The sequence below is a fragment of the Tamandua tetradactyla genome, chromosome 15 (genome assembly GCF_023851605.1).
Source record: "Tamandua tetradactyla isolate mTamTet1 chromosome 15, mTamTet1.pri, whole genome shotgun sequence".
In the NCBI taxonomy this organism is placed as follows: Eukaryota; Metazoa; Chordata; class Mammalia; order Pilosa; family Myrmecophagidae; genus Tamandua; species Tamandua tetradactyla.
Window position 1 is genome coordinate 30,125,907 of NC_135341.1, and position 17,880 is coordinate 30,143,786.

Here is a 17,880-nt window from a genome sequence, read left to right on the forward strand (position 1 = left end):
AATACTTGACTTAGGATTTGTAAAACTAAGTTCAGAAGTAAAATTAGCCTATAATATTTCTTTTTGTCTTTTACATTTTTTCATCTGGTTTGGCAATTAAAATTATACTAGACTCATGAAGTGAGCTGGCCAGACTCTCTTCAGTTTCTACTTTCTAGGGCAATGTGCCTAAGATAGGAATCATATAATGCCTCACTTGTAAAGCCCTTTATGTTTGTCATGTATGGGGAGAAGGTAAGATGATTATATCATTTTGATTTCTTTGCTGATTACAGGTTTATGAACATTGTAATGTTTCTTTCAATTTTTCTATAAATTTGTATAGTTTTCTAGATTTTTAAATATATTGGCATATGGTTTGATAGCATTCTTTAAATTTTATTTTCATTTTATTTCATCTCCCTGCTTTTGTTTTTTTTTGAAAAGATCACCAGCTCTAAAAAAAATCTGCTTTTGTTTTGTTAAACAATGTTTATTGTTTTATGATAAACATCTTTATTGTTTATTGTTATTCTCCATTTTACTCACTCATGCTTTTATCATCCTGCTGCCATCTCTCTTGTGTCTTTGTGTTTGTTCTGTTGATCATTTCTTTTTTTTAATTGTGAAAAATAAGGTATGTACAAAAAAAGCAATAAATTTCAAAACACACAGCAGCAATTAGTTGTAGAACAGGTTTCAGGATTTGGTACAGGTTACAATTCCACAATTTAAGGTTTTTCCTTCTAACGGCTCCAAGACCCTGGAGACTAAAAGAAATATCGATATAAAGATTTAATAGTCATACTCATTTGTTAAATCATATTTTCTGTATTATAACTCCACCTTCTCCTTTGATCCTTCTCCCAATCTTTAGGGGTATTTGGGCTCTGCCCAGTCTAACTTTTTCATGTTCGATAATATGGGATGAGGGATGGAACTAGTTGACATTCAGGAGAGGCTGGCCTCTCTGGGTTTCAGGACTTATCTGGCCTATGAATCCCTCTGGAGGTTGTAGGTTTCTGGAAAGAAATTATAGTGCATGGACCCTTTGTAGAATCTCGGATAAAGCCTTAGGTATTCTTTAGGGTTGACAAGAATGATTTTGGTTGGTATTTGGCAAATGATGCTAATTAGCAATATCTTGCTGAAGTTTGCGTAAGAATAGCATCCTAAGTAGCCTCTCCATTTGAACTCTGTTAGCCACTGATACCATATTTGCTACAATTCTTTTCCCCTTTTTGGTCAGGAAGGCATTGTTGATTCCACAATGCCAGGGCCAGACTCATTCTTGAAAGTAACGTTGCATATTCCAGGAAGATTTTCATTCCTGGATTTCATGTCCCATGTAGAGAGGAGGGTAATGATTTCACTTGCAGAGTTGGGCTGAGAGAGAGAGAGAGAGAGAAAGAGGCCACATCTGAGCAACAAAGGAGGTTCTCTGGAAGTAACTTTTAGGTATAACTATGGTAAGTTAGGCTTCTCCATTTAAATAAGCTTTATAAGAGCAAGCCTCAAGATCAAGGGCTTGGCCTATTGACTTGGGAGTCTCTAATGTTTCTGATGCTACCAGGGGTTTCCCTGGTGGTAAAGTTTTAATAGTTCCATATTTTTTCTTCCATCCCTCAAGGGACTTTGCCAGTACTTTTTAATTATTTACTCATCATACTCTGGTATATATCCAGGAATTACATTAAGTTATACAGCCTTACAACCCCCCATTCTTATTCTGGACTCCCTGTGTTTGGGTTGCTTAAATGATCTCTCCAGACAGGTTGACTTAGATTATGTGCTACAGAAAACTTAGGTTCTGGACAAAATAATCCTCTCTTCCTTTGGTTTCATAGAGTAGGTGCAGTTCTATACCGACAACGTCCTCCTTACCCCTGTATTCTCATTTACCTAGTCCTGACCCAATCAGCTTTGTTCTTATCTTTAATCGAAGCCTGATCTCTTTTTCAATTTCTTAAAACAGTTGTATGTGGCAATGCTGACCTTCAGAACTGCAGAACTCCTACCTGAATTTTAGATGTCATACAGGTATCCGTAGTTTTAGGGAAGTACTAAGCTATACATATATAGCACAGCCTCTCAAAATCTAGAAATAACAATTACTACTCCAGACTAAATGTGACTGCTGTAAGAGCTTAAAATCTAGGCCCCAATTTTCTTATAAGTATTTTCTAAATGAGACCATGCAATATTTGCTCTCTTGTTTCTGGCTTATTTTGACTCCATAATGTCATTCAGAACATTACTGCCATATGATTTTGCTCCTTTCTGTAGCAGTCCACTATTCAATCTATGTATACACCACAGTTTGCCATCTACTTCTCAATGTATCCTTCAGGCACCATGTATGATGTCCAAAGTCAACAGTCCACGTCTCACATTATCTTCACTTAGTGGTATAATCATCAACACTCTCAATTCTACATAATTTTCATTGCTCCGAAGAGAAAAATAACTGATAAACACACCTTCACCAAATAGAAAATCCAAAGCCTCCCTTAACCCTTATCCCTTGCCTCCCCCTGCCCCCCCCCACCCCATTATTTATCCCAGGCATTGCTATGTTACTGGCGATGTCTTCCCAGTAAACATAGCCCATAGCGTGCAATCATAGTTTTCCCTCTGTTCCCCAATATTATAAACTCTTTGTACAAGATTCTTACCTTTGAAGTAGTTCACACAAGAATTTATTTATATTTGTAGTTTAATTGGTGGGATACATGGCTCTATGCAATCCTTTTCAATCATGTTCACCTTCAATATGACCATATTACCTGTAGACTCACTGATGAACTGCCTTAACTTTTATCCATTCCCTTACATTGAAGTTCAACCTCACTAGGTTACCATTCACCCCTCTCAAACTTCTGTGTATCCCTAGTTCCCTATGTTCTGTATTATAAGCCTCTGAGTTTACCTTGACCATGGTCATAAAAATGGAATCATGCAGTATCTATCTTTTTGTGTCTGGATTATTTCACTCAGCATTATGTCCTTAAAGGTCATTCATTTTTTCATGTTCTTCGGGATGTCATTTGTCTTACTGCTGCATAATATTCCATCATGCAGCAGTATGTATATACCACATTTTGTCAATCCACTCATCTGTTCATGGGTACTTGGATTATTTTCATCTTTTGGCAATTGTGAAAAATGCCACTGTGAACATTGGTGTGCAAATGTCTGTTTGTGTCACTGTTTCTCTTCTGGGTATACCAAGTAGTGGTATTGCTGGGTCATAGGGAAACTGGATACTTAGTTTTTAAGGGACCGCCAAACAGTCTTCCACGGTGGCTGTACCGTTATACATTACCACCAGTAGTGTGTAAGTGTACCCAATTTTTCCACATCCTCTCCAACATTTGTAGTGTCCTGTTTGTTTGATGACAGCCATTCTTAAAGATGTGAGTTGATATCTCATTGTAGTCTCTATCGACATTTCCCTTATTGGTAATGAAAATAAGCATCTCTTCATGTGCTCTTTAGCCATTTGTACTTGCTCTTCAGAAAAATGTGTATTAATATCTTTAGCCCATTTTATAATTTGGTTATTTGTTCTTTTGTTGTTGAGTTGTGTGATGTCTTTATGTATACAGGATGTCAAATCTTTTTCTGATACATAATTTTAAGGTATTTTCTCCCATTGGGTTGGCTGCCTCTTCACCTTTTTGACAAAATTTTTTGAGGCACAAAGTATTTGCTTTTGAGGAACTCTCATTTATCTGTTTTTTCTTTCATTGCTTGTCCTTTGGGTATAAAGTTTAGGAAGCTACTTCCTATTACTAGGCCTTTGAGATATTTCCATATATTTTCTTCCAGGAATTTTATGATATTGGTTCTTATATTTCGGTCTTTGATCCACTTTGAGTTAGTTTTTGTATAGGGTATAAGGTAAGGATCCTCTTTCGTTCTTTTGGCTATTGATATCCAGTTCTCTCGTGCACATGTTTGGGCTGACCCTATCCACCTAAGAAGCACACCCCGAGGAGAAGGACTGGAGCAAAATGGCCCTAAGTTAGCAATTAGCTCAGAATTGGGGGTCTTAAAGGAAACTGAGGTTTGACCACCAGTATTTTCCCTTTGTTCTTCAATGTTGTTTGAGACCAGGATCCTAGACTGAGGTTCCTCTCTCCTGGCTTGGGTTTTGCCAAAAAGGAATAATGGGAGAAGTTCTAATTAAGCTAAATAACCCTGGGAGGCTAGGTCAGGTTCCAGAAGGATGATAGGAAAACCGGAGAGGGCAGGCCTCTACCTCAGGGGAGAGGCGGTGGTCTGGCTCCAGAGATAGGGCTGGGAATAGGGTAGGGGGCCTGTCACCTCTATATTCCCTTTACTGCTCCTTCTTTGTCTTAAAGTTGCCCTTCCTAAACACCTTCATCAGGATCCTGGAAAAGAGTTTAGGCTCAGTCTGGCTTTGGGGAAAGCCAGATGAGTCATGAAATAAAGATGTCCCACCTTTCCATCATCTGGGCAATGGGATTCTGAACATTGGAAAATTTCCCACAGGATCCACCTTGGATTGGATTTGGGTTTGTAATGTGGCCATATGTAACTCTCTGGACTCATCTTAAGATATAAAAATTCAGATTTTTAAAATTCAAAATAATGATATCCAACATTTAAAAAATTACCAACAGGTAACATAATACTTAATGGTGAATGCTTTCCCTCTAACTTGTTCCTTTAAGTTTCAGAACAAGCCTAGGACATCCACATTTACCACTCTTACTTGTTGTAGTTCTGGAAGCTATAACCCATGCCAGAAAGCAAGAAAAGGAAATAAGAGGCATACAGATAAGAAAGGAAGAAATTAAATGGTTCCTATTTGCAGATGATATGATTGCCTATGCAGAATCTCCTCTCTACCTCCCCCCAAAAAATCTACAAAATCTATCCTAGAATGAATAAAGAAGTTCAGCAAGTTTGCAGGATACAGATAAAAATACAAAAATCAATTGTATTTTGTATTACAGCCACAAGCACAGTTGTAATTAAAAATGCATTATCATTTACAATTGCTGGGAAAAATGAAGTACTTATGTATAAATATAACAAACACATATAAGATTTGGATACTGAAAACTATAAAACAATGCTGAAAAATTCAAAATTATATGAATGATGAGTCATACCATATTCATGGATCAGAAGACTCTAAATAGGAAAAATGACAGTTCTCCTCCAATTGATATATAGGTTTAATGCAATTCCTATCAAAATCACAGCATGATTAGTAAATTTAGATAAGGTCATTCTAAAAATCTGTATAGAAAGACAGAGAATCTAGTATAGCTAAAACAATTTTGAGAAGAATAAAGTAAGAGGAAACAGTCTACCTGATTTCAAGACTTATTTATAGTCACAGTAATCAAGAGTGCATGGTATTGGTGGAGGGATAGACATACAAATCAATAGCAGAATAGAAAGTCAAGCAACAGATCCACATGAATATGCCCAGCTGATTTTTTTTTTTGACAAAAGTGCAAGCACAATTCAATGGAGGAAGATAGTAATTTCAATAAATGGTACTGAAACCAGTGGACATCTATAGGCAATAAATGAACCTTGATGTAAACTTTATCCCTTATACAAAAATCAACACAAAGTGGATCATGGACTTAAATGTAAAATACAAAATTATGAAGTGTTTAGAAAAAAGCCATAACATATAATTTTCAGAATCTAGGACTAGGCAAAGAGTTCTTAAATTTTTCACCAAAAGCATGATACAGAAAAAGAAAAATTGATCAGTTGGATCTCATCAAATTAAAACTTTTTGTTCTATGAAAAAGCCTCTCTGAAGAGTGAAAAGACAAACTATAGACTAGGAAGAAATATTTTAAATCCATACATCCAAGAAAGGACTGGTATCTAGAATATATAAAGAACTCTCGGGTGGGCAACAGTGGCTCAGCAGGCAGAGTTCTCACCTGTCATGTCGGGGACCCGGGTTTGTTTCCTGGTGCTTACCCATGCAATAAAAGAACTCTCAAAACTCAACAGTAGAGTGCATGGGTGGTAGAGTGGTAGAATGCTCACCTTCCATGTGGGAAACGGGTTTAATTCCTGGACCATGAACTTAAAAAAACAAAGACATAAAAATAAAAACAAAAAATTCAACGGCTGGGTGTGCCATGGTAGCTCAGCAGGTAGAGTTCTCGCCTGCCATGCTGGAGACCCAGGCTCGATTCCCAGTGCCTGCCCAAGCAAAAAAAAAAACAAACAAAAAACAAAAAACTCAACAGTGAAAAATGAAACCATCCAATTAGAAACTGGCCAAAAGACATCATCAAAGAGGCTATACAGGTAGTACATAAGCACATGAGAAGATGTACAATATCATTAGCCATCAAGGGACATGCAAATTAAAACCACAATGAAATGTCACTACACACCACTTATCAGGATTATAAAATGAAAAATAGTGACAGCACAAAATGTTGGTAAGATTTTGGAGGAACTGGATCGTTCGTCTATTGCTGATGGGAATGTAAAATGCAATAGCCACTCTGGAAAACAGTTTGTCAGTTTTTAAGAAACTAAATGTGCAACTAGCATATGATAAAGCAATTGCACTCCTGGATTTTTAACCCAGATAAATCAAGACTTATGTTGATGCAACAGCCTTTACAATAATGTTAATAGCAGCTTTATTTATAATATCCAAAAATTGGAAAAATGGTATGTCCCTTCCGGGCATGAAACAAACCATGGTATATCTATGCCATGGGATAGTACTCTGCAATAAAAACGAATGGAATATTGAAACACACAACAACTTGGATGAATCTTCATGAATTAGGCTGAGTGAAAAAAAAATCCAATTTTTAAAGATACATGCGGTATGATTTCATTGGTGTAATATTCTAGAAATGACAAACCTGTAGAAATGGAGAGTAGATTAGCGGTTGCCAGGGACTGAGGTCAGAAGAGGGGGCAGGAAATAAGTGGTGTAGCTGGGAAGAGATGATATGAGGGATCCTTGTAGAGATGGAAATGTTCTACATTTTGAACATATCAATGTTAATGTCTTGATGATAATATTGTAATGTATTTTTACTAGATGTTGCAATTGAGTAAACCATGCAAGTGATCTCTCTGTATTATTTTTTACAACAGTTTGAAAATCTGTGATTTTTCTCAAAATAAAAATTTAAAAACAACAACAAAAGCCAACAACGACCATTCAGATCAAAGTAGGATTTAACTTCATTCTGTTTTACTTTGCTTTACTAAATTAGTTTTACTAAATCACTTGCCTGAATGAATTAAAACATCTGGTTTTGTCCAGACTTACTATGTTTTCCTCCCCAGAACTTTTCAGGAAAGAAGTACCCAAACACTCTCACCCCTTTCCTGCCTATTAGGCATTATCAGACTTCCTGATTCAGTTTTTACAGCCTTATTTCCTTAGTTATTCAGCACTGGGTGGGGCTGGGGGGTGGCATTCTACATGAGGCCACTTCTCCAGCATGACTCAGTCCCATCTATCTAAATTAAGGGAACTGAGGGCATTCAACAGGACATAATTTCATCAATACCATCCTCAATAGAGATAAAATACAAGAAATAGATAAAAATACTAGGTTTAAAAAAACACACAAAGAAATGAGAGACCAGTAAAATTAAAGGTAAATGCAAGAATAGTAAAACCATCTAAAACTGTGGTTTGATTAAACATTGGTGTTTGAGTCTCACTATCATTGCAGAGAACTTTTAAGAACATCTACACAATACAGCCATTTGTGGAAGAAAAGTAGGTTGCATAGAGGCATGGACCTAAGACCACTGCTTGATTGTTTCAAACTTATTTTGCTGTGTGAGGCCTATTTCATATGGGGTTTTTATTGAAATTTGGCCCCTGGGCAATTGGCCATTTATGGGTTGCCAGCTTCCCTGAGTTTCCTGCCTTTACCTATAGGATCGTGCAATACCTCTGGCCTAATAACAGTTAACTGTGAGTCCTGGTGGGCAGATTTTCTCAACCGGGCACCCAGAAAAAACTTCAGAGTATTTTGGAGGAGTATGGCCGAGATGCAGAGGTCATACCACTTTGAGTTAGAACCATGGTAGTTAGGAAAATAAATACAAATATGAATCCATTTGTTCCTCTCAAGCTGGTGAAGCTTGCTAATTTCATATATAGCTACATCTGTGTTTACCATTTGTTTAGTAACTATAATACTTCCAGAACTTTATAAGTAGTATCTGTAATCTTTATGACAGTCTTGCAGGACAGATATTGCCCTCATTTTCACAGAGGATAATTGAAGTTCTCAAAAAGTATGAGATTTTCGATACTTGAAACTAAAATGAGCTTTGAAGTTCTGGGAAGATCAGTCCAAAAGAGTTTCAACATATTAATATATTGCTATTTATAATCAACATTTTGTTCATAAAAATTAAATATGTTCCCAAAAGCTCCTCTTTTTTTTGTCCTCCTCTGTTAATAAAAAGTTTAGCTATCTAAATTTGTATAGAGTTTGATACTCAATTACAAAGAATAAATTGTTGGTATTTTTCAAAACTAATGTAATATCTATTAATGATTCAAAATGCATAAATTTTCTTATTTATTGAATCAATAGCTATATTTTCTTTCAAAACCAAATTGAGATATAACTTAACAATAAATGGCACACCTTGCCCTTGTTATCATTATAATTTGTCTTTATTGTAAGAAAAATCTATATATCACACACCATATGTCAAAAAGGGAGGAGGGAAGAAACTGATCTAAATGCTCTCCGACAAATCATATTCATATCCCTCCTTGGAGGCCCTTTGGACTCAGCAAGTTCACATGTTATCCATCTCCCTGTCCTCCAAGTATTTGGTCACTGGTTGAAGGTGGAGTCTACACCCCAGCTTTGTTTTGATAAATGAAGTCAGTTAGAGGCCACGCTTGAACAGCCTGAGATTGAGCCTTCAGTTTTCTGAAACTGCTGGGACACAGATGAGAGAGTTGGTAGGTGTGCAGTGAGAGAAGAGCCCATCAGTTCAAGGAAGTGTTCTGTCTCTAGAGCTGGAGATGTTAATTCATGATTAGCAGATTATGTTTTCTAGATGAGATGAATGGATATGGGACTTCTCCCTGAATGTTGCTGGTTCTTTGGAGTTTGTAGAGCTGGTTTTAAGAAATAAGAATGGAAGCCCAGGTAGCAAGAAGCTGGGAGAGTTCATTCTTCTCACTGCTGCCAGAATCCAGTACCATGGGGCCACCCTAGGCCGTGATGATGGAAGGGTCATCAAGGGTAGCATCTCTGGGCTGGATGTGGTGACCTTATAAGGGGCATGGTTGATAATGACAATGAAGAAGAGTGAAAGATGGCAGACAGCACTTCATGGAAGATACCACCTGGAAATAGTCTCAGTCAGATGATTTTGTAAACATGTGGGCAGCAGCAACTGAGGGCACCCAGAAAAAACTTCAGAGTATTTTGGAGGAGTATGGCCGAGATGCAGAGGTCATACCACTTTGAGTTAGAACCATGGTAGTTAGGAAAATAAATACAAATATGAATCCATTTGTTCCTCTCAAGCTGGTGAAGCTTGCTAATTTCATATATAGCTACATCTGTGTTTACCATTTGTTTAGTAACTATAATACTTCCAGAACTTTATAAGCAGTATCTGTAATCTTTATGACAGTCTTGCAGGACAGATATTGCCCTCATTTTCACAGAGGATAATTGAAGTTCAGCGTGTTTAAATAGCTTCCACTAAGTCTCTCAACTAGTTAAGTAGTAGGGCTGTCTGTCCCCAAATCTAGCTCTACACCAGATTTCCTATCCCAAGCTGGAATCCAAAGAATAGGAGAATCTTGCAGATTGATTGACATGCTGCACCTTGGATCTCTGTTGGAAAGGAGGGCTCTTGAGTCTGGCTGTGCCAATCATGGTACCTTATTCTGCAGGGATTAGGGAAGACCACATGTGTGGGGTGAGGGAGAAAGAGCAGCTTCCTAAAAGAAGGGTGGTGACGTCCAGGGTGGATGTATTCACACCTGTCCAGTATATCTTCCTATCTGAGGAAAAGTGACTGTGAGTTGGGAATGAGGGATCAAATGAGTGAGAAAAATCACATTGTCCTCAGGCAGAAGCTTCTACAGGCTTGCGTTGCAAATAATTCACAGCAGTTATCTCTAGAGCTTGAACCACTGAGATGGAGGTCATTGTCTCCTTTACAGGGACAGATAAACTTGTTTCTCCCTAGACCTGACACTTGAGACCAATCTCAAACTGCCTGCCCCTTCCTGCCGTTGATGGATGATAGGATTACCAATTCTCAGGGCACTGAATCTAATTTCTAAAAGAGTTGCTTAGAAAATTGATTTCTTCAAACAATTATATAGCAGACATTTGTCATTCCCTTAAAAAATAATACCGTGGTAGGAGCTAAATTAAAGAATGGGGATCTATATAATTTGTACTCTCCCTGTTGCAGGCAGAATGAGATGGAGAATAGGCTGGGGTGGCATGTAGTGTGGATTGCCTACATGGAAGTGGCAAAATTCATTTAGCTTGAAATAAACGGTTACCATTTATAATTAAACTTTCAAAGGATTGTCCACTGATTGAAAAACATTATCCCCTGCTCTTGTTTCCAGCTGTATTTGGAGCTGATTGGCTAATTTAGGAGCAATATGCCTTTGATATTTGAGTCTGTCGTCCACTTTAACTTTAAACAGACATGCTGGGAAGAGGAAGTTGGACTGGTGATGTGCTAATTCTTGTTTGTGATTTACCCCCGAGGAACTAAAAGAAATCTGCAACTTATTGTACATTAAGAACTGAAATTGGAGATGGTCACATCTGGTTTGTTGGTTGGTTCCCTTCTCCCCTTTTAAAAAATAAAACAGCAACCCAAAATGCTTAGACTATTTGGTGATAATGGTAATTTATCAGGGATAAAACGTTGGAGGCTAAAGTGCCCCAGAGAAAGAAATTAAGAAATTTTGAAAGAGAGGTTATAAACACTGAGAAGTAAAAAGAAAATTTAAAAAATATATAATATGGGTAAAGTTCAGTGACCTCATGTATAAAAGGAGGTCCCAAAAGATTCCACCCATTTGTAAAGATGAAATGAGATGAGTAAGAGCACAAACCATCTGCACTCTATTGCCATTAATATTTCCACCAACTCATGTATTATTTGATTTGTTATAGTGAGCATGGATTATATTATAAGGAGAAATAGTAATAAAGTTATTTTTAATCCCTTCCTTCCCCCTTACCACAATTTAAATCCATAAATGTTAAGCCAAGTCAGCGGGGTGGTTAGAAAGAACATAATCTTTGGAACCAGAAATGGTTTGGTCTTGGCTCTGCATTTACCAGTGTGTGTCCTTAGATGAGGCAGATAACATCTCTAGCATCACTGACCCGTCTGGAAATTAAAGAAGGTACCAGTGCCTTTGGGAAGAGCTGATAGAAAATGAATTCATTTCATCTTGCTGGCTTTAGCAAATCCAGATTTTCTTACCCTCTCTCTGCCCTCCCCTTCTCTCCCTGTCTTCTCCTTCCTCTCTCTGTCTCCTCCCCTTCAATCCCCTCTGCTTTCCTTTCCTCAATTTTTGGTTTTGTCTTTCTATAACATTTTATCTGTTATCCCAGCCACTCCAATATCTTACCTGCTCTGTTTTGTTTTTCACTTGCCTTTGAGATGTTCCTATAACCTTAATTAAACTTCAGAGTCTGGAAAACTTAGTAAGTTCCTCCCATAAAAAATACATAATTACCAAGCTATTCTTTTCTTTTTCAGCTCCTATACTCTTTTTAAGTTCTCAGTGATTATAATTTATTATTTCTCAAAGCACTTTCTTTTCCCTTCCTGCAGTCAATCAACTTGGCTTCAAGTCAATTAAACGTAGAATTTTTTTAATGCTATGTGGTATGAAGAGGCTGAACAGAATGAAAAGGAATCAGTGGCAGTCAAAATGAATGGCCCCACCTTTATAGCCCTTCTGAAAAGGATTTTTCATTTAAGACATGCTTTTGACTCTAGTCCAGGTCATAACAAAGCATGGTCAGAATTTCCTGAGAATCATAGCATAGTGAAGCCTGGGATTTATCAAGAAAATCTTTCATGATGAGATTTCCAGTTTATATTTCCAGGTGTGGAAAATGGTTTCCCAGAAGTTTAATGAGAGAGCCGACAGGATAGGTGCTTGCCTGATTTAAAACAGGTAAATAGATTTGTGGTCCCCATCACACATGGATATTATTGACTCTAGTTTTGTTAGTGACATGAGATTAGGAAGATGTTGAAATAAACTCACCATACACAGGGTCCTAGAGAGGAAATCCTTGCCTCACATGGATGACACTTAGTGTGTGAGCTTGGCTACAGAATTGTGTATCTCCTGGGAAAGTCAGAGCTTGGGAAAAAAGCTGTTCCCAAAGAATAGGACACAAAGTCATTTGTGAAAACTCCAATCATGATTTAAGAGTTACTGAGATGGTGAGGAAATAAGAAATGAAATATAGTTACAGTGGAAAAAAGTTAACATTTTCTGAGCTTACACTATCTCAGACAATATCACATTTCATCCTCTCAAGAGATGCAGACCAAAGAGATTCTTTCTTCACTACCCTCACCCTAACAACCACCCATTTTACAGATGAGGAAACCAGAGTACATTGACTAAACAGCTGGTCCAGTTTCCCTACAGTTGGCATATGGTGATCATTGGATTTTGGATTAGGGTCTGCCTAAGTTTAATGTGTATGCCTTTCTCACTGCTAGTGCTGTAAACTTATTAAAGAGAAATATATTTTTTAAGTTATCAGAGATTTTGTTAAGGCTACCAGAAATAAAACCAAGAAAAATGTGAAATTATAACTCTATAAAATATTTTGGCTCTAGTTTGGGTAGAAGTATATCATAAGGGTCAAAGAAGGCGATAAAGAGTAATGTTAAACTTGATTCAATTCCTGGTTATGATACTTTTGAGTTGTGTGACCTTGGGCAAGATGGATGACTTTCATGAAACTCAGTTTCCTTACACATGAAGAGGAGGTGTTGATAATACTAACCTCAGAGGCATTATGTGGCCGTACGTCATGATGGTCAACAGTGCAGACTTTGGGGAGAGAGTGTTGGCATTGATTTTGTGTGCTCTTGGGCAACTCAAACTCTCCACTCCTTAAAATGTTTGTTTAGTAAAATGCAGATACTAATACAATGCCCATAGTGCTCTTGTAAAGATTATATAAAATGTATTAAATGATTATCCCAGTTCCTGGTTTATAGTGAGCCCTCAGTAAATAAATACTAATATTCCGATTTAAAATAAAGATTGCTTGTATAATACAAGAGGCTGAAGTCCTATGACATGGTGTGTTGGTTTGAAATGATGTATGTACCCTAGAAAAGCCAAGTTTAAATCCTAATCCCATTTTGTAAAGGTAGCCATTTCTTCTAATCCCTATTTAGTGTTGCATATTTGAAACTGCAATTAGATCATCTCCTTGGAGATGTGATCTAATCAAGAGTGGTTGTTAAGCTGAGTTAGGTAGAGATGTGTCTCCACCCATTCAGGTGGGTCTTGATTAGTTTACTGGAATCCTATAAAAGTGAACGACAAGAGAGGAAACCAGGAGATTCTGAGAGAGCAGAACGACATAGCCATGACAAGCAGAGAGTCCACCAGCCAGCGACTTTTGGAGATGAAGAAGGAAAATGCCTTCTGAGGAACTTCATGAAACAGGAAGCCAGGAGAAGAAGCTAGCAGATGACACCATGTTTGCCATGTGCCTTTCTAGATGAGAGAGAAACCGTGACCCTGTTCCCCTCGTGCCTTCTCACTTGAAAGAGAGACCTTGAACTTCAGCGGCCTTCTTGAACCGATGTATTTTTCCGTGGATGCCTTAGATTGGACATTTCTATAGACTTCTTATAATTGGGACATTTTCTCAGCCTCAGAACTATAAACTAGCAACTTATTAAATTCCCTTTTTAAAAGCCATTCTGTTCTTGGTATATTGCGTTCCGGCAGCTAGCAAACTAGAACAGATTTTGGTACCAGAGAGTGGGGTCCTACTGTTGTTTGCAAATACCAGACATGTTGGAACAGCTTTTTAAATGGATAAGGGGAAGATTTTGGAGGAGTTGTGAGGAGCTTGATAGAGAAGGCCTGCAATGCTTTGAAGAGACTATTGGAAGAAATGTGGACTCTAAAGATACTTATGACAAGGCCTTAGAAATGAGGCATGTGCTATTGCAGACTGGAAGGAAGGCAATCCTTGTTTTAAAATGGCAGATAATCTGGCAAAATTGACTAGTGTCTTTGGCTGGAAGGCAGATTTTAAAAGCCATGAACTTGGATATTTAGCAGAAGAGATCTCCAAATCAAATGTGGAAAGTGCAGCCTGGTTTCTCCTCACAGCTTATAGTGAAATGTGACAGGAAAGAGATAAGCTGAGAACTGAACTCTTGGGTACAAAGGAATAGAAATTGAAGTTCTTGAGAATTCTGGGCTTCTAGGAGGGGAGACCCCAGAGAACAGTGCCCCACATGAGGATTTGACCAAATTTGAAACCAGTCAGCCATTTCAGAGAAAGCCAGGATTGCACATGGAATTATCCAGGAAGAATTTGTGGAAACTCCTTATATCTGATGGGCATGATCCAAGGCTACTGCATAGAAAGCCAACTAGAGTGCTGTGGGACTTGTATAAACAGATCTGCTGCCAGTCTGGACTGTGGGGTTCAGAGAAGGGATACAGTGGAGAAAAAATAACCTTACAGGCAAAACCGTGGAGGCTGAGGTCTGAAGTCAAGAAGTCTCGGGCCCGGAAAGCTGACCCACCCAAGCCCATGGAGGTAGTTTGTCCCAAAGGCAGAGGATGGGCCTTCCACCTTGTTGCAGTGGGACAGTCATCCACCTCAGGCCTTGGAGAGGGTGAAGCACATTCCTTGGGGTTTGGGGAGAGCCTGGCTGCCACCACACGGAGGGGTTGAGCATGTTCCCCAGAGAAGGCAGAGAGCACAGGTGTGGCCCCAATGCTTGGAGAGGGTGGAGCTGAGAAAAAGGTGGTCTCCCCAGTGTCCCCCAAGGTTGCGTTTGGAGAGAGGCAGACTTCTGCGTAGGCCATTGGAAAGGGTGGCACTGCCGCTTTCTAAAGCCCTGAGGATAAATGACTCTCAGACTTTGAAATCTAATGGTCTTTGCCCTGCAGGTTTTCAAAACTGTATGGGTCCAGTGACCCCTGTGTTCCTCCTTCCTCCCAATGGAAATGGGTATGTGTATCCCATGACTGTTCCTCCTTTGTTTGTTGGCAGCAAATAACTTGTTTTGAGTTTTTATAGGTCCAGAGCCAGAAGAGAACTTTGCCTTAGAACAGACATGCCTGTAACTAATTTTGATAGGAGTTTGTACTGTTTCTAACTTTGTATTTCATTTGTATTGCTATTGAAATGGTTTAAGGATTTCTGATATTGTGATAGAATTAATGTATTTTGTATATGGGAAAAACATGTCTTTTTAGGGTCCAGAGGGTAGAATGTGCTGGTTTGAAATGATGTATAAAAGCTAGAAAAGCCATGTTCTAATCCTAATCCCATTTTGTAAAAGCAACCTAGCATGTTTCATCTCAGCACTTGCAACTCAGCCCAGGCCTTTGGAGGTGCAGAAAGGAATCACCCCAGGGAAATCTGTTGGAACTCAGAGGTCTGGAGAGAAGGCCAGCAGAGATCACCTTGTGCCTTCATGTATAAGAAAGAACCTCAGTTGAAAGTTGGCTGCCTTTCCTCTGAAGAACTATGCATTTTTAATGAAATAAATCCCTTTATTAAAAGCCAATCCATCTGTGGTGTGTTGCATTCTGGCAGCTAGCAAACTAGAACACATGGTTATCACAAACTAGTGTTTAGCTGTATTTTCAATGATTCTGGAAGAAGGGGGGATTGAGGAGACAAAGAGTAGAGTTCAAAACCGTATTTTCTGAGAAAGGCTTACTTTGCAACCTTTTTGACCTTGAACAAGTCATTCTTCTACCTCCTCTACGTGGAGACTTAAGAATAGAAGCCATTTTTTTAGGGCTTATAGAAAATTGATGTCGTTACTGAAAAGGGAAATATTAGCATTTTGCTGGAAGTTCCAAGGCTCCTGCAGGATGACAGGGACACCAGTCTGGGGGTGAGTAAAGAGCAAGCGTGCCATCAGGAGGTCTGCTGTCACTCTTCCTGGCTCAGTGTTATAACTGCCACAGCCAAATCCTTCAAGCCAGCTTCCCATCATAAAGATGACTTCCCACGTGCCTCTCCTTAGCTGAAAATAAATGGTGGAATTTATGAAATAATACAATATCACATTGGCTGTGTCTAATTTAAAATTCACCATAGACTAAAATCTTTTTACATGTACATTGTAAAATGTTTACAAAACTACTGTCTGGATGCCGGGTACTTTCCACTAGATTTTCTATGTACAGAAAAACACAGTAAATAGAGAGGTTATCTTATTAAAAATCCCAGTTTATATAGGTGCCAGGTGCTTATAAAATAGTTCATGAATATTGCTTCTCAATTGGTCTTTGTCTTCAACACGGTGCTGTGAAGAGAGTCAGAACTTGCAAAACCAAATTGAATATGAGAATCAAGTGTGGGTATTAAAAAATATTTGTATTTATAAAACCTGAGAACAATAAAGACATGCCAAAGAAATGGAGGCGTCATTTTAGGACCTTTGAAGGAGGAAAAAATATTCACCAGAGAGGTGCCTAACTGGTTGAAAAATGGTTCAAAATGGAATCAAAGTTTAATTGCTTCTCTGGGAGTCCAGCCAGGCCTAGAGGATAAATGGGAAGCTGAGTCTTTGAGTTGGAACATTTGTACTAAAGGACCCTCAAGAAGTGCAGGCTGGTGTGATGCTCTCCCCTTCCGGACTGGGTTCCCACTTCCTTCCCCACCTCACCCTCTTAATGCACCTGTTTGGAAGGTCTCTCTTTCAGAGCCAAGCTTTGGTTCCAAGGAGGTATTTGCATAATAATATAAGGTCATTCTTTTGGGTTTATCTCATTAAGAGTCTGCAAATTAAGCCTGACCCTACTGACCAGAGTGCAGAGGCATTGGGAATTCTTTGGATACTAATCTGGTTCAGTATTTCTCACAGTGTGGTCCCTGGATTATCAGCATTGGTGCCTTCTGAGAGTTGGTTGAAATGAAAAATCTCAAGCTCCACTCAGACCTAAAATCAGAAGTTCTGGGGTTAGGGCCAGCAACCTGTGTTGACACAAGCTTTCCAGATGATGCTGATCCATGCTGAAGTTTGCGAACACCTAACCTGATTTATTGGGTAGAGATAACCCCCTGGCTTGCTCCTTAATCTGTTTTACGGAGACCAGTCATAAATCTAGGTCCTGTTTATTGAATGCTTGTGACCCTTGATGTACAATATTTCATTTAATCCTTCCTGCAACCTTTAATTGTAGGTACTATTGTTATTCCCATTTTACAGGTGAGAAAATGGATGTTGAGAGAGATTAGAGAAACTATTCAAGATTACTCAATAAGTGGAGCACTCAGGGTTTAAATCCACAACTATCTAATGATGACACTCTTTGCATACTGTATGAGCCTCAACTTTAGAACTCCTGTCCCAGATAGAAGAAATGTCTGCCTTATAAAAGAGAACTTCAGGAAGAATGTAAGGCCAAACACAGAATATCAGATCATAGACTTGGAAAGAATTTTAGAATCTACCCTTGAACTTACACAAATTCTCTATAGCAATGTTCCCCCCAGTTTTTCCAGGGACCACTAATTTCACAGGCTATAAATAGGCAGTTACACAAAAATAGTTCTGTGACCAGATAAGTTTAGAAAATGCTGGCTTAGATTTTGCTGAATCAGTTTCTTAGCTACAGGACTTCTCAGTACTTATAAT